A 16,848-nucleotide genomic window follows, 5' to 3' on the forward strand; every position below is an offset into this window, starting at 1 on the left:
AGGTATTTTTTAAGCGCTTACGACATGCTGAGAGGCGTTCTAAGCACTGGGGTGGTTACAAGGTAATCAGGTTGTCCCATGAGGGGCTCACAGTTTTAATCCCCATTTTACAGATGAGGTAACTGTGGCACAGAGAAGTTAAGCGGATTGCCCAAGGTCACACGGCAGACAAGTGTCGGAGCCGGGATTAGAACCCATTTCCTCTGACTCCCAAGCCCGGGTTCATTCCACTAGGCCACGCCGTTTCTGATGGTGATAGAGTCTGCCCTAGAGCCTTTCCTCTTTGGGAACCAGAGTGGCCCAGTGGTAAGAGCACAGGCGTAGGAGTCAGGAGACCTGGGTTCTCATCCTGCCTCTGCCACTTGCCTGCTGAGTGACCTTGCGCAAGTCACTTCATTTCTCAGGGCCTCAGTTTCCTCAACAATAAAATGGAGACTCAATCCCTTTTCTCCCCTCTCCCACCCCTTAGATTGTGAGGCCCGATGTGGAACAGGAACTACTATGCCCAATCTGATTATCTTGTATCTACGTCAGTGTAGACCCTCTCAGGATGGCACCTGGAGGGTTTCCAGTACTCTACCAGTCTCTGCTATGGGAGGGAGAGTCAAGCAGAGGCCTACCCATTCCATTCCCAGCTCGGGCGGTGGAAGGCAATTCGCTAGAAGTCAAAACTCACCTGGGCTGGGCAGCAGCGACATGGGAGAGAGTCGAGGGTGGAGACCCAAGGGCTATGTGGTCGAGTAAGTGTTTAGCTAGTAGAGAATACAAGTCTTCACGTACAGAAATCCCACATCGACCAACTCTATTGCATTATACTTTCCCAAGGCTCAGTACAGTGCCCCACATACCGTAAGCGGCATGGCCTAGTGGATAGAGAACAGACTGGGAATCCCTGGCTCTGCCACTTGTCTGCTGTGTGACCTTGGGCAAGCCATTTAACTTCTCTGTGCCTCAGTTACCTCATCAGTAAAATGGGGATTAAGACTGTAAGCCCTCCTGGGGACAACCTGATTAGCTTCTATCTACCCCACCCCTTTGGGGAAGCAGCGTGGCTCAGCGGAAAGAGCCTGGGCTTCGGAGTCAGAGGTCATGGGTTCGACTCCCGGCTCTGCCACTTGTCAGCCGTGTGACTGTGAGCAGGGCACTTAACTTCTCTGTGCCTCAGTTACCTCATCTGTAAAATGGGGATTAACTGTGAGCCTCACGTGGGACGACCTGATTACCCTGTATCTACCCCAGTGCTTAGAACAGTGCTCTGCACATAGTAGGTGCTTAACAAATGCCAACATTATTATTATTATTATTATTGTTAGAACAGTGCTTGGCACATAGCATTTAACAAATAGGATAATTATTATTATTTGAAGGGAGAGGGAGTATACCCAAATCTGCTAAGAAAACCCAGACGATCTCCTGCCTCACCGTACGCATGGGGGACTAACGCGTCTTGTTCAGTCTGGGCCGACCCCAGACACGAGCGCCTGGCTCCTTTCTTCCTGCAGGCTCTGAGGTGCGGGTTCAGGGTTTCCCAGAGATGGTGGTTTAGCGAAAGTTGAGGAAAGTCTTCCGTTCCCCAGAGGTGGACAAGCATCCCTAAGACCTCATTCAACCGGGACTGTGGAGAGGCTGTTTTATCCCCAGACACGACGTCTCACCGGAAACGACCCGGTCTGACCGCCCTCTCTGCCGGGAGGGAGCCGAGCCCGTCTGGGGCAGGCAGTGTGTGCGGCTGGGCACAGCGGGAGGACTGGGTCACCAGTGTGACCCGCTCCACTCCGGAGGGTACGGCTCCGGCGGGGGCACACCGGCTGGGAGGCCCGAAGCAGGACTCGGATCTTTCCCGGCCCTCCGGGAGACCAGACCGGTGGCCAACACCAAACACCCCACTGCCTCCCGCTCCAGGTGCCCTAGATGGGCGTCCTCGTCCCCCCTTCCCTGACCCAGCAGGTGGGCTGAGCCAAGGATACCAAATCCACCTTCTCCGCCCTCAAACTGGGCTCTTATGGGCCGCCGCCTCCATTACCATCTGAGGAGCTGATGTTTACCTCTTGGATCAATTCAACTACAGAAATTAGACACGCAAACGCCTGTCCAATTTGGCTGAAGAGGAGTTACAGCTGCCATACCCTCCAGCTGTCACCAAGATGGCTCTCTTATTCACCCCGCATCCTCACCTTCTGCCACCGGTCACAGGTCCCTCCAGATCGCTATTAGCCATGTCCCCGAGGGCAGCAGGAGCCAAAGCACTGAAATCTCCACATCCCGTCCCTCCTCTCAATCCCCCACCTCCATTTTATCCAATCAAGTTCAGGAATAATTTCCACCTCTTTCCCCCAACAAACCTCCACTGGTGCTGTTCCCAAGGAAGAAGAGGGATGGGTTTACATTTCAGTTTCTCAGATTTCTTCTCTCTACCCCCTAGGGAAGGTGAAAATGATAAGCAGCATGACAGAGTGGCCTAATGGATAAAGCATAGGCCTGAGAGTCAGAAGGACTTGGATTCTAATCCCCGATCTGCCACATGTTTAATGAGTGACCTGGGGCAGGTCACTTCACTTTTCCGGGCCTCGGTTCCTTCATCCGTAAAATGGGGATCAAGATCGTGAGCCCTATGTGGGACAAGAACTATGTTCATTCAATCATATTTATTGAACGCTTACTGTGTGCAGAGCACTTGGGACAGTATAATATAAAAATAAACAGGGGCATTCCCTGCCCACAATGAGGTTACAGTCTCCAACTTAATTAGCTTGTATCTACCTTAGCGCCTAACGCAGTGCCGGGCATACAGTGAGTGCTGGGGGAAACAACATGATGTAATGGTAAGAGTATGGGTCTGGGAGTCAGAAGGTCATGGGTTCTAATCCACTGGTCTGCTGTGTGACTTTGGGCAAGTCACTTCACTTCTCTGGCGCTCAGTGACCTCATCTGTAAAATGGGGATTGAGACTGTGAGCCACATGGGACAGGGACCCTGTCCAACTCGATACGCTTGTATCCACCTCAAGGCCTAGTATAGTGCCTGGCACATAGTAAGCGCTTAACAAATGCTATCATTATTGTTCTTATTATTATTACCTTAAAAAAAGAAGCAAAAACACTACCGGGTCAGGATAATCCACGAGCCAGAAAACCAACCCCTGGATAACTGAGAGTCAACTGTCTTTCCGACCTTCAAAACCTAGACAGTTCCTAGCCCAATCCTGCTCCTCCTGGGACACATCTGTGTTCCTAGAAAGGTGTTGAACACAGTCCTTCAGGAATCCATTACACCCTGCCACAAGGAGCAAGTCAAGTGGTAAAGAAACCACCCTGAGGTTCACAACCATGACTCTAAAAGATTGCACCTTCTCCTTTTAGGAAGGAAGGAAGGGAGAAAGGGAGAAAAGAGTTCACTTCTGACCTTATGATACTTGGTCCTTGTATTTTAGTCCGTTGTGCCTATTGCTTCAGAGGGAAGCTCTTTTGGGGGGGGGGGGGGCGGGGGGGGTCCACATCTTTTCCTTCTTCTGTATGGTCGCGGAATGTCAACTACAATGCTTCGTGCAGGGGTCGGATCTTATTCCCTCCTGTGCGTTCATTCCAGATACTAAGTGTAGTGCTCTGCATACTGTAAGAGTCTAAGTGCAATTACTAATACCCACTTGGCACTGATCTTTCTCTGGCTTCTAGGAGTTTGACCGGGTGGGGGAAGCGAAAGGCATGGATCTCCCTCCCCACTGCACCAGGACTTCTCAGAGACACCTCTCTGTCCCAGGGTTCCTCATTGAGAGATCCAACAACAGTGTTATTTATAGAGCACTTACTCTGTACAGAGCACTGTACTAAGCACTTGGGAGAGTACAGTACAAGCTGAGTCGGTAGAAATGTTCCCCACCTGCTCGACCTAGTCTTTTCGCATATCTTCACCAATCCTTCAAACTATTACCAAATGCTGATCAGCCTATTTATTTATTTTATGGTATTTGTTAAGTGCTTACAACGTGCCAGGCACTGTACTTAGGGCTGTGGGAGACACAGGTTGGACACAGTCCATGTCTCACATAGAGCTCACCATCTGAATCCCTTTTACAGATGAGGTAACTGAGCCAAAGAGAAGTTAAGTGACGCATCCAAGGTCACACAATAAAGAAATAGAATTAGAACCCAGATCCTCTGACTCCCAGGCCCGTACTTTTCCTACTAGGCCATGCTGCTTCCCTCTATGGGCTTCCCTTCTACGGGCTCCCAGGTAACAACTGTGATGAAGTCAGAATCGCCTACCACTCACACAGTTTAAATCATCCCTCTCTACAAGTGAGAATGGGAGGGTCCCCTCCCCACGAGACGAGGGTCACCCCCAAAATGGGGAGGCTGAATGAAATAACACCTCAGAAGGGCTCTGAGCTCCTGTGGCGACAAGACCGAGTAAGGAAAATTCCTTTCACTGCAGCGAGCCGGAGGCTGGGACAAAGTTTCCCCTGGAGACTCCCTGTCTTCCTGTTGCCGGTCGTCTGGAAGCCCCGGGAGGTCAGCCCCCTCCCCTCCTCCGAGTCCGGCTCCCGGCCCAGGAGGGAAAGCCCACACAGTGAACTCCATGGCTCACTACAATCCACTGAGCTTTTGCAAATCTCAAAGCCCCTTTGACATCCACAGCTGGGTGCCCGTTTGTTCCAGGGAAGCTCCTGGCCTCGGGACCGTGGGACTGTGTTGGGTTCGGTCAGAGGAGTTGGCATCTCTGATTCAGGTCAGAGTGAGGCCTCCTTGGAAGCTGCCCTTTCCTTTTGAATCTGTCCTTATCTTCTTGCTCAGAGGAGGTGGCCAGCCCAGGAACCCTGCAGAGGAGAAGCCTCAGATGATCTGCAGGAGATCTAATAAAGAGTCCCAATCAGGAGTAAGAACAGAGGTGGGCAACTGGTGCCTCCCGCTGACCCTTTTGCCCTGGTCAGGTCCTGCAGTCACACACTATTTGTGCTCTCCCAAGTGCTTAGTACTCTGCTCTGCACACAGTAAGCTCTCAATAAATACCACGACTGCCTGGCAGCAGTGGGGCAAGTAAGCCGGCGCAGTGCCTAGCCAGCGGCATTGGAATCCGTCACATCCACATTGGCATCAGCACAGTGCCAGACTACACTGCCTTCGCCTCGGCCCCCAGCCCAGGGTAATTTTCCATCTCTCATCCCGTGGCTTCCTTTCTCATTCATTTTTTTTTTTTTAAAAAAATGGTGTTTGTTTAGGGCTTACTGTGTACCTGGCACTGTACTAAGCACTGGGGTAGATACAAGCTAATCAGGTTGGGCACGGTCCGTGTCCCACATGGGGCTCACAGTCTTAATCCCCATTTTAAAGATGAGGTAACTGAGACCCAGAGAAGTGAAGTGACTTGCCCGAGGTCACAGAGCAGACAAATGGCAGAGCCGGAATTTTGTGGGGTGGAAGAGTGGGAAGGAAAAGGGAAAGACAAGTCTCTCCGAGTGTCTCAGCCTAAAGCTCCCACCCTTACTCTCCAAGCTCCTTACTCTGTCCTAGGCAACCACATCTCACCCGCCTCCCCCTCAGCCACAAAACGATTTCCTCCGCTTCCCTCTCTCCCGCCCTCCTTCTCCCTCCACCCCCTCCCCAAACAATCTGGCAGAGCCGGAGAGAGGAGCCAGCGCTCTGCGGTGCTGGCCGGGGGAGGAAGGTAGGCAGCCTGGGCTGTGTGGGAAGGACATTTTTCTTTAGCAAACCCAGTGCCGGTCTCCAAGCTGTGCTCGGAGTTCTTGGCCGAAGCCCGCAGCTGTGGCGAGAGGACCGGGGGGAAGAAAAGGGGTGGAAGGGGGAAAGGGCCCACTCCCACCTCACCCCGACAGGCGGAAGGTGGCAGGCAGAGCCAAGCCCAAGGCAGACACTGACCCCTGACCCCTCCCTGCCGGGGACAACCGGGAAGATGACGACAGCGGCCATCTCTCTTCCTCCCGGAGGGTCCGCCGCTGAAGCGTTGGGCAGGTCACCCGGAAGGCCGGTAGTGTCCCTCAGTGACCTGCCAATTGCCGTTCCAATAAGAGGGCCCAGAGAGTGGATCTTTACAACCGACTCTGACCCCCTGGGTCCTGCTCAGGGTCACCCCCTTTCTAAGACTCCCGCTGAGCCCTACCTGCTGGAGAGAGGCCAAGGAGGTGGAGTTTGAGCAGTCATTATGGGCTCTGGGCCTGCAGGGTGACCCCCTGGTGTTCTGTTCCCCTCACGCTCCCAGGTGACCTACGACACACCCTAGGAGCCATCTTGCAGAGAGGGATAAGAGTTGGAACAGGAGACGGCGTCGAACCAACCCTTCTCGAGTTGAGCTAATAACCTGTGTCCCCTTGCCACTTCTGAGGGCGATGAGGTTTTGGGAAGAAAGTCATGTGGTAAGCACCGGGCTATTACACAGCACTTTGCCTCCCGAGTCCAAAGTGCTTTATTAGCAGAAGTAATGAAGCTTCCCAATCCCCCCTCCGGCCCTCGGAGGGAGGCAAGAACATTCTTCATTTCACACATGAGGGGGATACCCGAGGCCGTGAGGGAAGCATCTGATCCGGGACAGGAGGCCAGTCCTTGTGCCCGTCTCTAAACATCACTGGCCACTGCACGGACAAGGGTTAGAATCTGCTGGTTGGCATGACTTCCCGCCCTGAGCTAAGGCATCATTAACCCCACTGGTCACCTGTTCAGCTCCCCACTACCTCCAAGGAAAGGGATCAATCCACTGGAAGATTAGCAGGACACATGCCACACAGCTATCCCCCAGACTTCTCTGTGATTGATCTGTGAGCAAGAATCATCGCCCCGTCCCCTGTAGAGATTGGTTTCTCCACTCGGAATCTAATAACCCCAGGAATGAATCAATCAGTGGTATTTATTGAGTGTTTCCTGTGGGCAGAGTGCTGTACTAAGCGCTTGGGCGAGTACAGTCTAACAGAGTCGGGATACGCTCCCTGCCCACCATGAGTCTGACAAGTCTACAGGGGATGAGAGATCTTCCGGGGCAGCAGCAAATGAGGCAGTAAAACCATGGAGAGAATGGGCTCTGCTCCCCTTCAAAAATCAACAACAACACGACAAAAATCAAAGTCCCAGCCCCTTGGCAATCTCGTGCCCTTGCAGTTGGGTTATGAAGGTCAGAGTAAAGTCAGTGACCTGCTATGGACTCTGAAAATTATCTCAACAAGAGGAAAAGCACTCTCGGTCACTTGAGCGGTGAATCCAAAATGGAATTCTAACTTTAGTCCATTCACCCTTTGTTTGCGGGGATAGGTCCTGTCTAGGATGCGAGGAACAGAGGATGTCGGGGAGAAACTGTAGCCCAAAGACGGGGTGAGCAAGGTTGTGGCAATTTGCGTCCAAGGTCTTTGGGCTTGGAGTGGAACTCAGAGGCTAACCCATGCGCGGACTTTGTAAATCACTTACTCTGCTATTGATATTTGTAATGTTAAACTTAGACTTGTTTCCATTGTTTCACGCATAACTTTGTTTTATTCTCTGGGCCTGCCCTCTCCCACTTAGACCTAAAGCGCCTCGAAGGCCAGGTAACCTGTCTTAGTTGGAGAAATCCCAAGGATTTGGATCCTAATCCCGGCTCTGTCGCTTGTCTGCTGTGTGACCTTGGGCAAGTCGCTTCGCTTCTCTGTGCCTCAGTTACCTCATCTGTAAAATGGGAATTGAGACAGGGAATCCCACGAGGGACACGGACTGTGTCCAACCTGATTAGCTTAGGCCTACTCCAGCTCAGAACAGTGCCTGGTGTATGGTATATAAATACCATAAAAAATAGATTTCCTTGCATTCTTCTAGACCGTAAACTTGTTGTGGGCAGGGAATGTGTCTGCCAACTCTGTTGTATTGTACTCTCCCAGTCATCCCTGTAAATCTACCCCAGCACTCCCTGTAAATCTACCCCAGTGCTTAGAACAGTGCTCTGCACATAGTAAGCCCTTAACAAATACCAACACTATTATTACTTAATACAGTGTTCTATACATAGTAAACACTCATAGATGATATCTCCCCAGCACTCAGGAGAAGGCTTTGCCCTTTGGAAGGGCTTAATTAATGTTAGTAGTAATAGGATTTATTAATAATAATGATAACGTTGGTATTTGTTAAGCGCTTACTATGTGCAGAGCACTGTTCTAAGCGCCGGGGTAGACACAGGGGAATCAGGTTGTCCCACGTGGGGCTCACAGTCTTCATCCCCCTTTTACAGATGAGGTAACTGAGGCACAGAGAAGTGAAGTGACTTGCCCACAGTCACACAGCTGACAAGTGGCCGAGCCGGGATTCGAACCCATGACCTCTGACTCCCAAGCCCGGGCTCTTTCCACTGAACCACACCGCTATTAAGTGTTTACTCTGTGTTGAACACCATACTGAGAACTGGGAGAGAATACACAGGTGGGAAGTAGAAATTACAACCTCTACCGCGTCGAACCGTGTGCAGAGCACTTCACTTGGAATGCTTGGGAAAAATGCAATCGAAGAAAAAACCTGGCCCTTGACCTTGAGTTGTAGCCATCAGTTAAATGTCCTTAGAGTGCGTCTCTTCAAAAATCGCATAAGCAAATCACATAAGCAAATACTGAGTACTGCCTGTAGACAGCACGATAGCACATTTGGGGTCTGTATTAAAAAGACGATCCCTTCCTTCAGAAAGTTAATAATCTTACAGGGGAGGGGAAGGACAGACAAATATTCTCCCATGCACTTAGCACAGTACTCTGCACACGGTAATCACTGAATAAAAATCACTGAATAAATATAATTAAATGATCTCTCAATTTATACAGTTAGATGATGGAGCTTTACAAAAATGAATTTTTAATAATAATAGCAATGATGTCGATAATAGCAATGGTGTCCGTAAAGTGCTTACTATGTGTCAAGCACTGTTTTAAGAGCTGGGGTAGATACATGCTGATTAGGTTGGACTCGGTTCCTGTCCCACATGGGGCTCACAGTCCCCCATTTTACAGATGAAGGAATTGAGGCACAGAGAAGTGAAGTGACTTGCTCAAGGTCACACAGCAGACAAGTGGAAGAGTCAGAATTAGAACCCAGGTCCTTCTGACTCCAAAGTCTGTGCTCTATCTACAAGGGCACACTGCTTCTATTGAACTCAGAGGGGAAGGAATGGGGCAGGTTTTGCTGGCAGGTTGGTGACGGGGTATATCTGAGTAGTCGTAATAATATTTATTAAGCACCAGATAAGCGCCTATACTGGTCAGAGCGCCTTGTGCGGAGCGCTGGGGAAGAATACACGGGTGGGAATTGGACGGGGTCCCTGGTCCTCGGGTCACTCACCATCTAAGGATTAGTCAGGGAAAGCTTCCTGAAGGAGATGGACTTGATCCACGAAGCTATCCTATGTATAGGCAGCAGCATCGACGGAGGTACTGAAGTGAGAGAAGGAGAACTGGGCCGGGCTGGGTTTAGAGGGAAGATGCGGGCCGGTGAGAGTTTGGAAAGCCCCATTCAGAAGCTTGAGCCCAAGATGGAGAGTCATCGAAGGGCTGTGGCAATTAATCTCCCCCCGTTCAGAGCCTTATTGAAGGCACACCTCCTCCAAGAGGCCTTCCCTGACTAAGCCCTCCTTTCCTCTTCTCCCACTCCCTTCTGCTTCGCCCTGACTTGCTCCTTTATTCATCCCCCCTCCCCGCTCCACAGCACCTACGTACATATCTTTCATTTATTTCTTCATATTAATGTCTGTCTCCCCCTCTAGACTGTAAGGTCATCGTGGGGAGGGAATATGGATGTTTTTTGTTGTATCGTACTCACCCAAGTGCTCATACAGTGCTCCACAGATAGTAAAGGCTCAATAAATACGACTGATTGAATGAAAGAAGAGGAGCATGGGGGCTCTAGTGGCAGGAACAGGAGATAATGCTAGCTAAAGTGTTCAGAACCCTTTAACGCAGGGAAAAGCTGGTATCTGGAAGACCAGCAAGAAGAATGACTGAAGCAGACCACGGTGAGGTGGTCAGGAGCCAGGCAAGGGATTTGGTGGTGGAGAAGCAAGCCGTTGGACTTGGCAATTAACTCCAGCCTGGGAGGGAAGGAGACCCGAAGCCTCAGGCTATGCGGAGGAGCGGGGCCAGGACGTAGAGTAAGATAGTGGTGCTGACCGTGGTGAAGGGAAAGTGGCCTAGCAGAAAGAGCCTGGGCCTGGGAGTCAGAGGACCAAGGATCTAATCCCCGTTCAGCCCCTTGTCTTTGTGTGGCCTTGGGCAAGTCGCGTCACTTCCCTGTGCCTCAGTTACCTCATCAGTAAAATAGGAATGAAATCCTCCTCCCTATGACTTAGACGGTGAGCCTTCTGTGGGCCTGGGACTGTGTGTCCTGCTGGATTATCTTGTATCTACACCAGGGCTTAGGACAGGGCTTGACATACAGTAAGTGTTTAACAAATAACATTAAAAGAAAGAGAAAAACTTGGGTTGGAGGGGGGGATGTCATGGGAGGGAGGAGAGGGAGATAAGACCTTTCAGCCTATATCAGACAGTTTGAGAAAGCTGCCCACCCTATTCTCCCTCCTTTCTGCATCACTTATGCACTCGGGTCCTTATCCCTAAGCACTTTGATACTCACCCCATTTTCACCTCCACCACATTTATGTACACATCCCTATACTGTGGTGCTTCCCCTATCCACAGTTTAACGTCTGTCTCACAAGAATGCAGGATCCTGATGAGCAGGGAAAATGTCTACTAACTCTACTGAACTCCTCCAAATGCTTAATACACACTCTATAAACAGTAAGCACTTAATAAATATTGACTGATTGACTGATCGACAGGACACCCAGTGACAGTTCCGGGGTCATCCAAAAGGGCCTGAAGAGAGTGAGAGATATGGACCCAGACGGAGGAGGAGAAGTCAGGATCGGAAAGGGGGATTTGGAAATCTTCTGCAAACGGCTGACAGAGAAAGCCATGAGGATGAAAAGTACCTGGCAGCTACTTGCATTTCAAAGGAAATGACTCCCTTTCATATGAAAGGTTTATTCCTTCTCACTGGCCGCCTAAAGAAAAATCATCTCACACTGTCATGGAACCTGGCAGAGGGAAGGAGAAGGAGCCAGGATAAACTGAAGGAAGACCCTGTTAATCACCACTAAAGCCATCAAAATTATCATCACCGTTGTCATCAACTGTGAGCTAAACACAGTGCTGGGCACTTGAGAAACATCCATCAGGAGAAAAGGATACAAGCCCTGCCACCCGAGAAACTTACCATCTAATATGGAGGATGAGCAAATTGCCTCAGGAGAGAATCAGAGGAAAGGAAGGAAGGGAGGAGGAGAATGAGATAAAGGAAGAGATGGAGAACAAGAATGAAGAGGAGGAAGACCGGCCATTCAGAAGGGCATTTAGAGTCCAAAGATGGATGTTTGAGCCTGGGGGATGCAGTGTATCTGAAGGTGGCCGAAAAAGAGTCTGTGGGGGAGGGACTTTTTAATGGTGCCTGTTAAGCGCTTACTATGTGCCAGGCACTGGGGTAGTTATAAGGTAATCAGGTTGGACACAATACCCGTCCCACATGTTGCTCACAGTCTTAATCCCCATTTTACAGATGACGGAACTGAGGCATTGAAAAGTTAAGTGACTTGTCCAAGGTCACACAGCAGACACTTGGCGGAGCTGAGACTAGAACACAGGTCCTTTTGACTCTCAGGACTGTCCTCTATCCGCTAGACCATGCTGCTCTGATGAGAGAGGAGGAGGCGGGGGGAGGATTGGGGCAGGGGGCAGTGAACAAGTTGGGGTGAGGTCCTCCAGGCGGGTGGCTGCTCGGGAGAATTAGGAGCCCTTTTGGGGTGGGGGGCAGGCGGATCAGGTGCAGGCTGGCTGAAGAGGGGATGCTAAGAGCAGGAACTCTCACCTGTCGGTCTTGGTCGTTTCCGGAATGCAGCTGTGATCATCTTCTGGGAGAGAGGAAGGAGGAGGAGGGATGGGGGTGAAAGAAGGGAATAGTCTCTTTGGATGGGTGGTGGGGAGGGCCTGGGCAAATGGAGCTACGGAGTAGCTGCTGGCCACGAGATAAAGGCAGAAAAGACAGGTTTGGCGTGTCCCGGGCTGGACGTTTCCTCAACAGGCTGCCCCCCAGGTGGGAACAGAAGCAGTGGACAGTGGGGAAGATTGAGGATGATCCAGGTTTAAGGACTACTGCGATGTGCCTGGTAGAAAGGGAAAAGTTGCCTGTCAAAACTGCCGTTTAGTTTTTAAATGTCGAGACCTATTTGGGAAGGTTGGCCAGAAGGAGGGACTGTTCAGAGTTCAGCGGGATCAACAGATGGGAAAGCGGTCCCCGGGCATCTCCACCCGGCAGCGCTGAGGAGGGGGAACGAGCACGAAGGAATTGAGGCTGGAGAAGAGGCAGCAGTGTTGCCTGCTGGAAAGAGCACAGGCCCAGGAAACAGAGGACCGGTGTGCTAATTCTGGCTCCACCATGTACCAGCTGTGTGACCTTAGGCAAGTCATTTCACTTCGCTGGGCCTCAGTTACCTCACCTGTAAAATGGGGGTTAAGACCGTGAGTCCCGGGTGGGACGGGGACTGTGACCATTAAATTATCTTGTGCCTACCCCAGCCCTTAGTATGGCGCCTGCCACACAGTAAGTACTCACATACCCCACCCGAAAAAGAAAAGGTCCAGAATAAGGCCAGGTGGCTGGGGCGGTGGGGAGAGGGGGCCCCAGAAGGAAGGAGGGAGAGAAACGGAAGCAGGGCTAGATGAAGGATCACCCCCATAGATTCCAAAAGCATCCACAGAAGGGTTGGAGGGTTGAGAGGGAAAAGTAGCGAGGCGGGTGGGCTTCCGATCCTTAGAGAAACAGGGAGAGGGGCCTTCGAGTGTCCAAGGGCTGACCCCGGGAACATCCACACACCCTCTGGGGTTGTAGGGGAAAGAGGCTGGTCTCCGAAGGGATCGAAACTGCAGCTGAGTAGAAACCGGTGGCTGGTGTTATTTTCCTCCCACGGAGGGCAGGCTGCACACTGACGTGGATTGAGAATTGGCTAATTTTTCATCGTTTCTAAGGGCTGCAGTTGGGTCCCTGTCACAATCTGCCCAAATGGAAGGGGGAAAAAAAGTGCTTTTCATAAAAAACACAAAAGCAAATCCACAACAGAACCCCGAATCTTTCAAATGCAAACCGAGCATAAAAAAATGGCTTGGTAGAGTCTGCCACCGCAGCTGGATTTGAGTCAGAAATGGCCAGGTTTTGGAATGAATTCCCAAATGAAAATTTCAAAACAAGTGGTGCTGCCCCAAACTAAACGTCCTCCCTGATGACATCCAGACCGATGACAATGAGCGCTTTCGACAGAATTAAGACCACCGAGCCCTTGGCCCAAGCCCCCGCATCAAGAACGCACATACGAGGGGACCCCCTGAGCTTTGACTATTCCGCGGAAAGTTAACCCCTGACAGATGGCTGACTGCGGGCAACGGAGTGACCTGCCCGTGGCCTCTGGCATCTCCGATTAGCCCACAACTTCCGGAGGCCAGGTCTCCGCCGCTGACGTAATATCAGGTCGTTTCGGCCAGAGTGACGGCAGCTGCCGAGCCCGGGCCCAGCCCACCCAGCAACATCTCACTCGGCCCGGTAACTCCCCGAAAAGGTCCAGAGAGGGGAGGCAACAGGTTTCAGCCCCCTCGGCCCCACCGCCCCACTAGGCGAGGGTGACAATCCACGGTTCTGAGCTCACCGGCTTCCCACTTGACGGAGAGAGGCAGCAAATACATGATCTACCATGCCACGGGCAAGGTGACTTACAGGCTAATGTTTCCCGGAGCGGCCCAGAACAGAATTCTCCTCTGCTAACTCCTGGCCAAAGGTCACCCCTCAGGTAGCTCTGAGGGAGGAGAGGTCCGGGAGGCGGGGTCGACGTTTCTTCCTGCAGCGGGTCTGTTGGTAGAGCTGACCCCCGGGGAGGATGGCCGTCAGGCGGGGCCCCGCTAAGGACAGCAAAACGCCACGTGCCGCTCACAGACCCCGATCCCTTGTAGAGAAGCAGCGCGGCCTAACGGACGGCGCGCAGGCCTGGGACGCGGAAGGACCCGGGTTCTGATCCCGACTCTGCTGCGTCTGCTGCGTGGCCTCGGGCAGGTCACGTCACTTCTCTGGGCCTCAGTCACCTCAACTGAAAAATGAGGATTAAACCCGTGAGCCCCACGCGGGACCCAGATTGCGTGGCGCCTGATTAACTCGTATCCACTCCCGCGCTTAGAACGGTGCCTCGTACGGAGTAAGACCTTAACAGAGATCATTAAAAAAAAGTAACGTATTCATTTCTTTTCCATCGATCGGCTTACAAAGAGCATCCACCAGCCGGGGCCCTTTCCGCCGTGCCGGGTCCGTTCCGCGCCTCCTCAGAGCCCAGAGGGTCCGAGACCAATCGATGAGGACGAGAACTGTCATCATCACTCTCCACCCTCCTCGGAGGGACAGTTCGAGGGGGAGGTGGGGCTCAGGATCACCCTCCGCGCTCAGCGAGCGCTCGAAAAATACCGTCCGCGACGCGGACCCCAGCCGGGAGGTGAGGCGATCTCGGGGAGACCATTACGAAATCCTGCCCTTCGGCCCCATCCCAGCCCCCGAGTCCCCGGCTTCTTTTTTCTGGGGTCAGGGGTCAAGGCCGGCCTCTCTCCCCATCTTCGGATTTCTCGAAGGTCTTCCCCCCGGGGCATCTTTGGATCATCGGAAGGTCCCCCCCGTCCAGAGGTCCGTGTCACCTGCAGGGCTGCCTCCGGCTCAGCCTTGAGGATCTGCACTTAGTGGGCACTGGCTAAACACTGTGCTGGGCGTTGGGGCCGGACTGGGCGAGAGCAAGGGAACGCCTGGAGAGGCCCCAGGTCGGGGGCTGGTGCTCTGGCACCGGCCCCCGGCGCCCCCTGCTGGCCGCCCCTGGCACTGCGCGGGCAGGATCTTGCCCATCCCGGAGGAGGAAAGGGAGATAACGGGAAAGCTCCGGGCAACGAAAGGACGCTTCCTCGGGCCTGGGTTTGCTCTAGGGGCCTTTGCCCTCCCCCCTGCAGCTCGCCCTCCAACCCTCCCCCCGCTGGGCCGAGGCTCAACTGAGCGAAGATGGACCCAAGCCGAGATGGGCGGGGGGGGGGGGGGGGAAGGAGGAGGAGGAGAAAGCAAAGCAGCTTCAGCTCCCATCTTCTTTCCCAGTTCCACTTCCTCCTCCGCCCCCCCTTCCACCCCTCCTCTCCCGTTTACCCTGGGAGGGGGCCGGCTTCTCCAGGGATGCTGCAGCCCCCTTGGGAAGGGCCTCTCTGGGAGACACTCCCCAGCCTCCTCATTGATGAAAACATTCTGCCTTCTCCTTTCATTCAGTCTTCAGGGGTTCGGGTTTTTTTTTTTTTTCCTCCTCTCCTTTTTACAATACCAAGGATGCACGCGCTAGCTTCCGTCCAAAAAGAGGCAGACGCACGCAAGAACGCACGGGGCACACACGGAGCACACAGGGGGCACACACGCCAGAGACCACCCCATCCGGACCATCCGGCCTCATACCCCCCTCCCCCCCCCCCCCAGAAGTCGGGACCCCCGGGGTTCTTCCCGGCTGATCTAACGAAGGGGAGCCGGGAGGCGCCAGGCACGGACATCTCTCCTGCCATGTGCATTGGCCAGCCGAGCTTGGGCATTTTCCACTGGCATTTCGGCTAGCTCGCACGGGCATCGGGCAACAAAATTCCGGCAGCACGGGCGGGCACTCCGGGGGGCTGCAGCCGGGTGTAGATGACCGGATCCCTCTGCGACCCCTTCCTCCCCCAGTGCCCAGCCCAAACCCAAAGGAGGGAGAGGATGGTGGGGGCTCCACTCAAACAGCCCCCCGCTGCATGATGGACAGCCGGAGTGGGCACAGGCTTTGGGCACGACCCCCTCCTCCTCTCCATCCTCCCCTTTCCCCCCTGTAGCAGCCCCCTCCTCCTCTCCCTCCACCTCCCACGGGCTCACGTCTCACCTGGGCTCCGCCGCTGACCGGCCGGGGCATGCAGTAAGGTCCTGCCGTGCCCACTTCTCCGCCGACGTCCTCGCCCAGGGCCCGGCCCTAGTCCCGGTCCTGGTCCTCCCCTAGGATGCAGCTCCCGCCCACCCCCGGCTCGGCCCCTCCGCGACACTCATTCATTCAGCTCCCTCCGGCAGGCCCCAGGTGGCTCAGAAGATGAAGATGCTGCTGCTGCTGCTGCTGCTGGAGATGCCGCTGATGCTGATGATGCTCCTGTTTTTCCTGCTGCAGCGGCAGCCGGAGCCCGAACTGGATCTCCGCCTGGAGCCGGACTCAGAACCAGATCTGGATCTCCTCCCAGAGCCGGAGCTGGATTTCCTTCCGGAGCCGGAGCTGGAACTGGATCCCCCCCCCCCCTTTGGAGCCGGAGCCAGAACTGGATCTCTTCCCGAAGCCGGAGCTGGAACTGGATCTCTCCCCTTGAGGCCGGAGCCAGAACCAGATCTGGATCTCCACCCGGAGTCCCTCCCTGGATCTGGACCCTCGGCTCAGGGATTCCTTCCTTCCTTCATTTATTCAGTCGTATTTATTGAGTGCTCACTGGGTGCAGAGCACTGTACTAAGCACTTGGAAAGTACAATTCAGCAGTAGAGACGATCCCTGACCACACCAGGTTTACAGTTCCCCCCCTCCCCCCGAGAAGACAGCAGGATAGGCCGGGGGAGAAGGATGAGGAGGAGGGAGAAGAGGAAGAAAAGAAGGAGAAAAGGGGGTGGTCGAGAGATGGAAAGAGGAAGAGAGTCCCTCCTAAAATCAGGCGTGGAGCTGCACGGGATGAGGGGGATGGTGGGGGTAGGGGGGAGTGGGGGCCGAGGGAGAGATGCTTAGCGGGTG

The 16,848-nt window shown here is 53.4% G+C and overlaps 1 protein-coding gene across 5 annotated transcripts in view; it reads right to left on the reverse strand.

Annotated features, from left to right (window-relative positions):
• The window catches only part of DLGAP4 (DLG associated protein 4), a 256,546-nt gene extending 240,445 nt beyond the window's left edge, over positions 1-16,101 (reverse strand). The window contains exon 1 of one of the 5 annotated variants that reach the window (XM_029070267.2): positions 15,970-16,087. The gene's annotated coding sequence lies outside the window, so the exon portion shown is untranslated. Of the gene's footprint in view, positions 1-15,969 lie in introns of all 5 variants that reach the window. The other 4 variants (XM_029070266.2, XM_029070268.2, XM_029070269.2 and 1 more) reach the window with 4 other exon arrangements.
• Positions 16,102-16,848: the final 747 nt, after the last annotated feature.

Source organism: Ornithorhynchus anatinus, chromosome 8 (assembly GCF_004115215.2).
Source record: "Ornithorhynchus anatinus isolate Pmale09 chromosome 8, mOrnAna1.pri.v4, whole genome shotgun sequence".
Lineage (NCBI taxonomy): Eukaryota > Metazoa > Chordata > Mammalia > Monotremata > Ornithorhynchidae > Ornithorhynchus > Ornithorhynchus anatinus.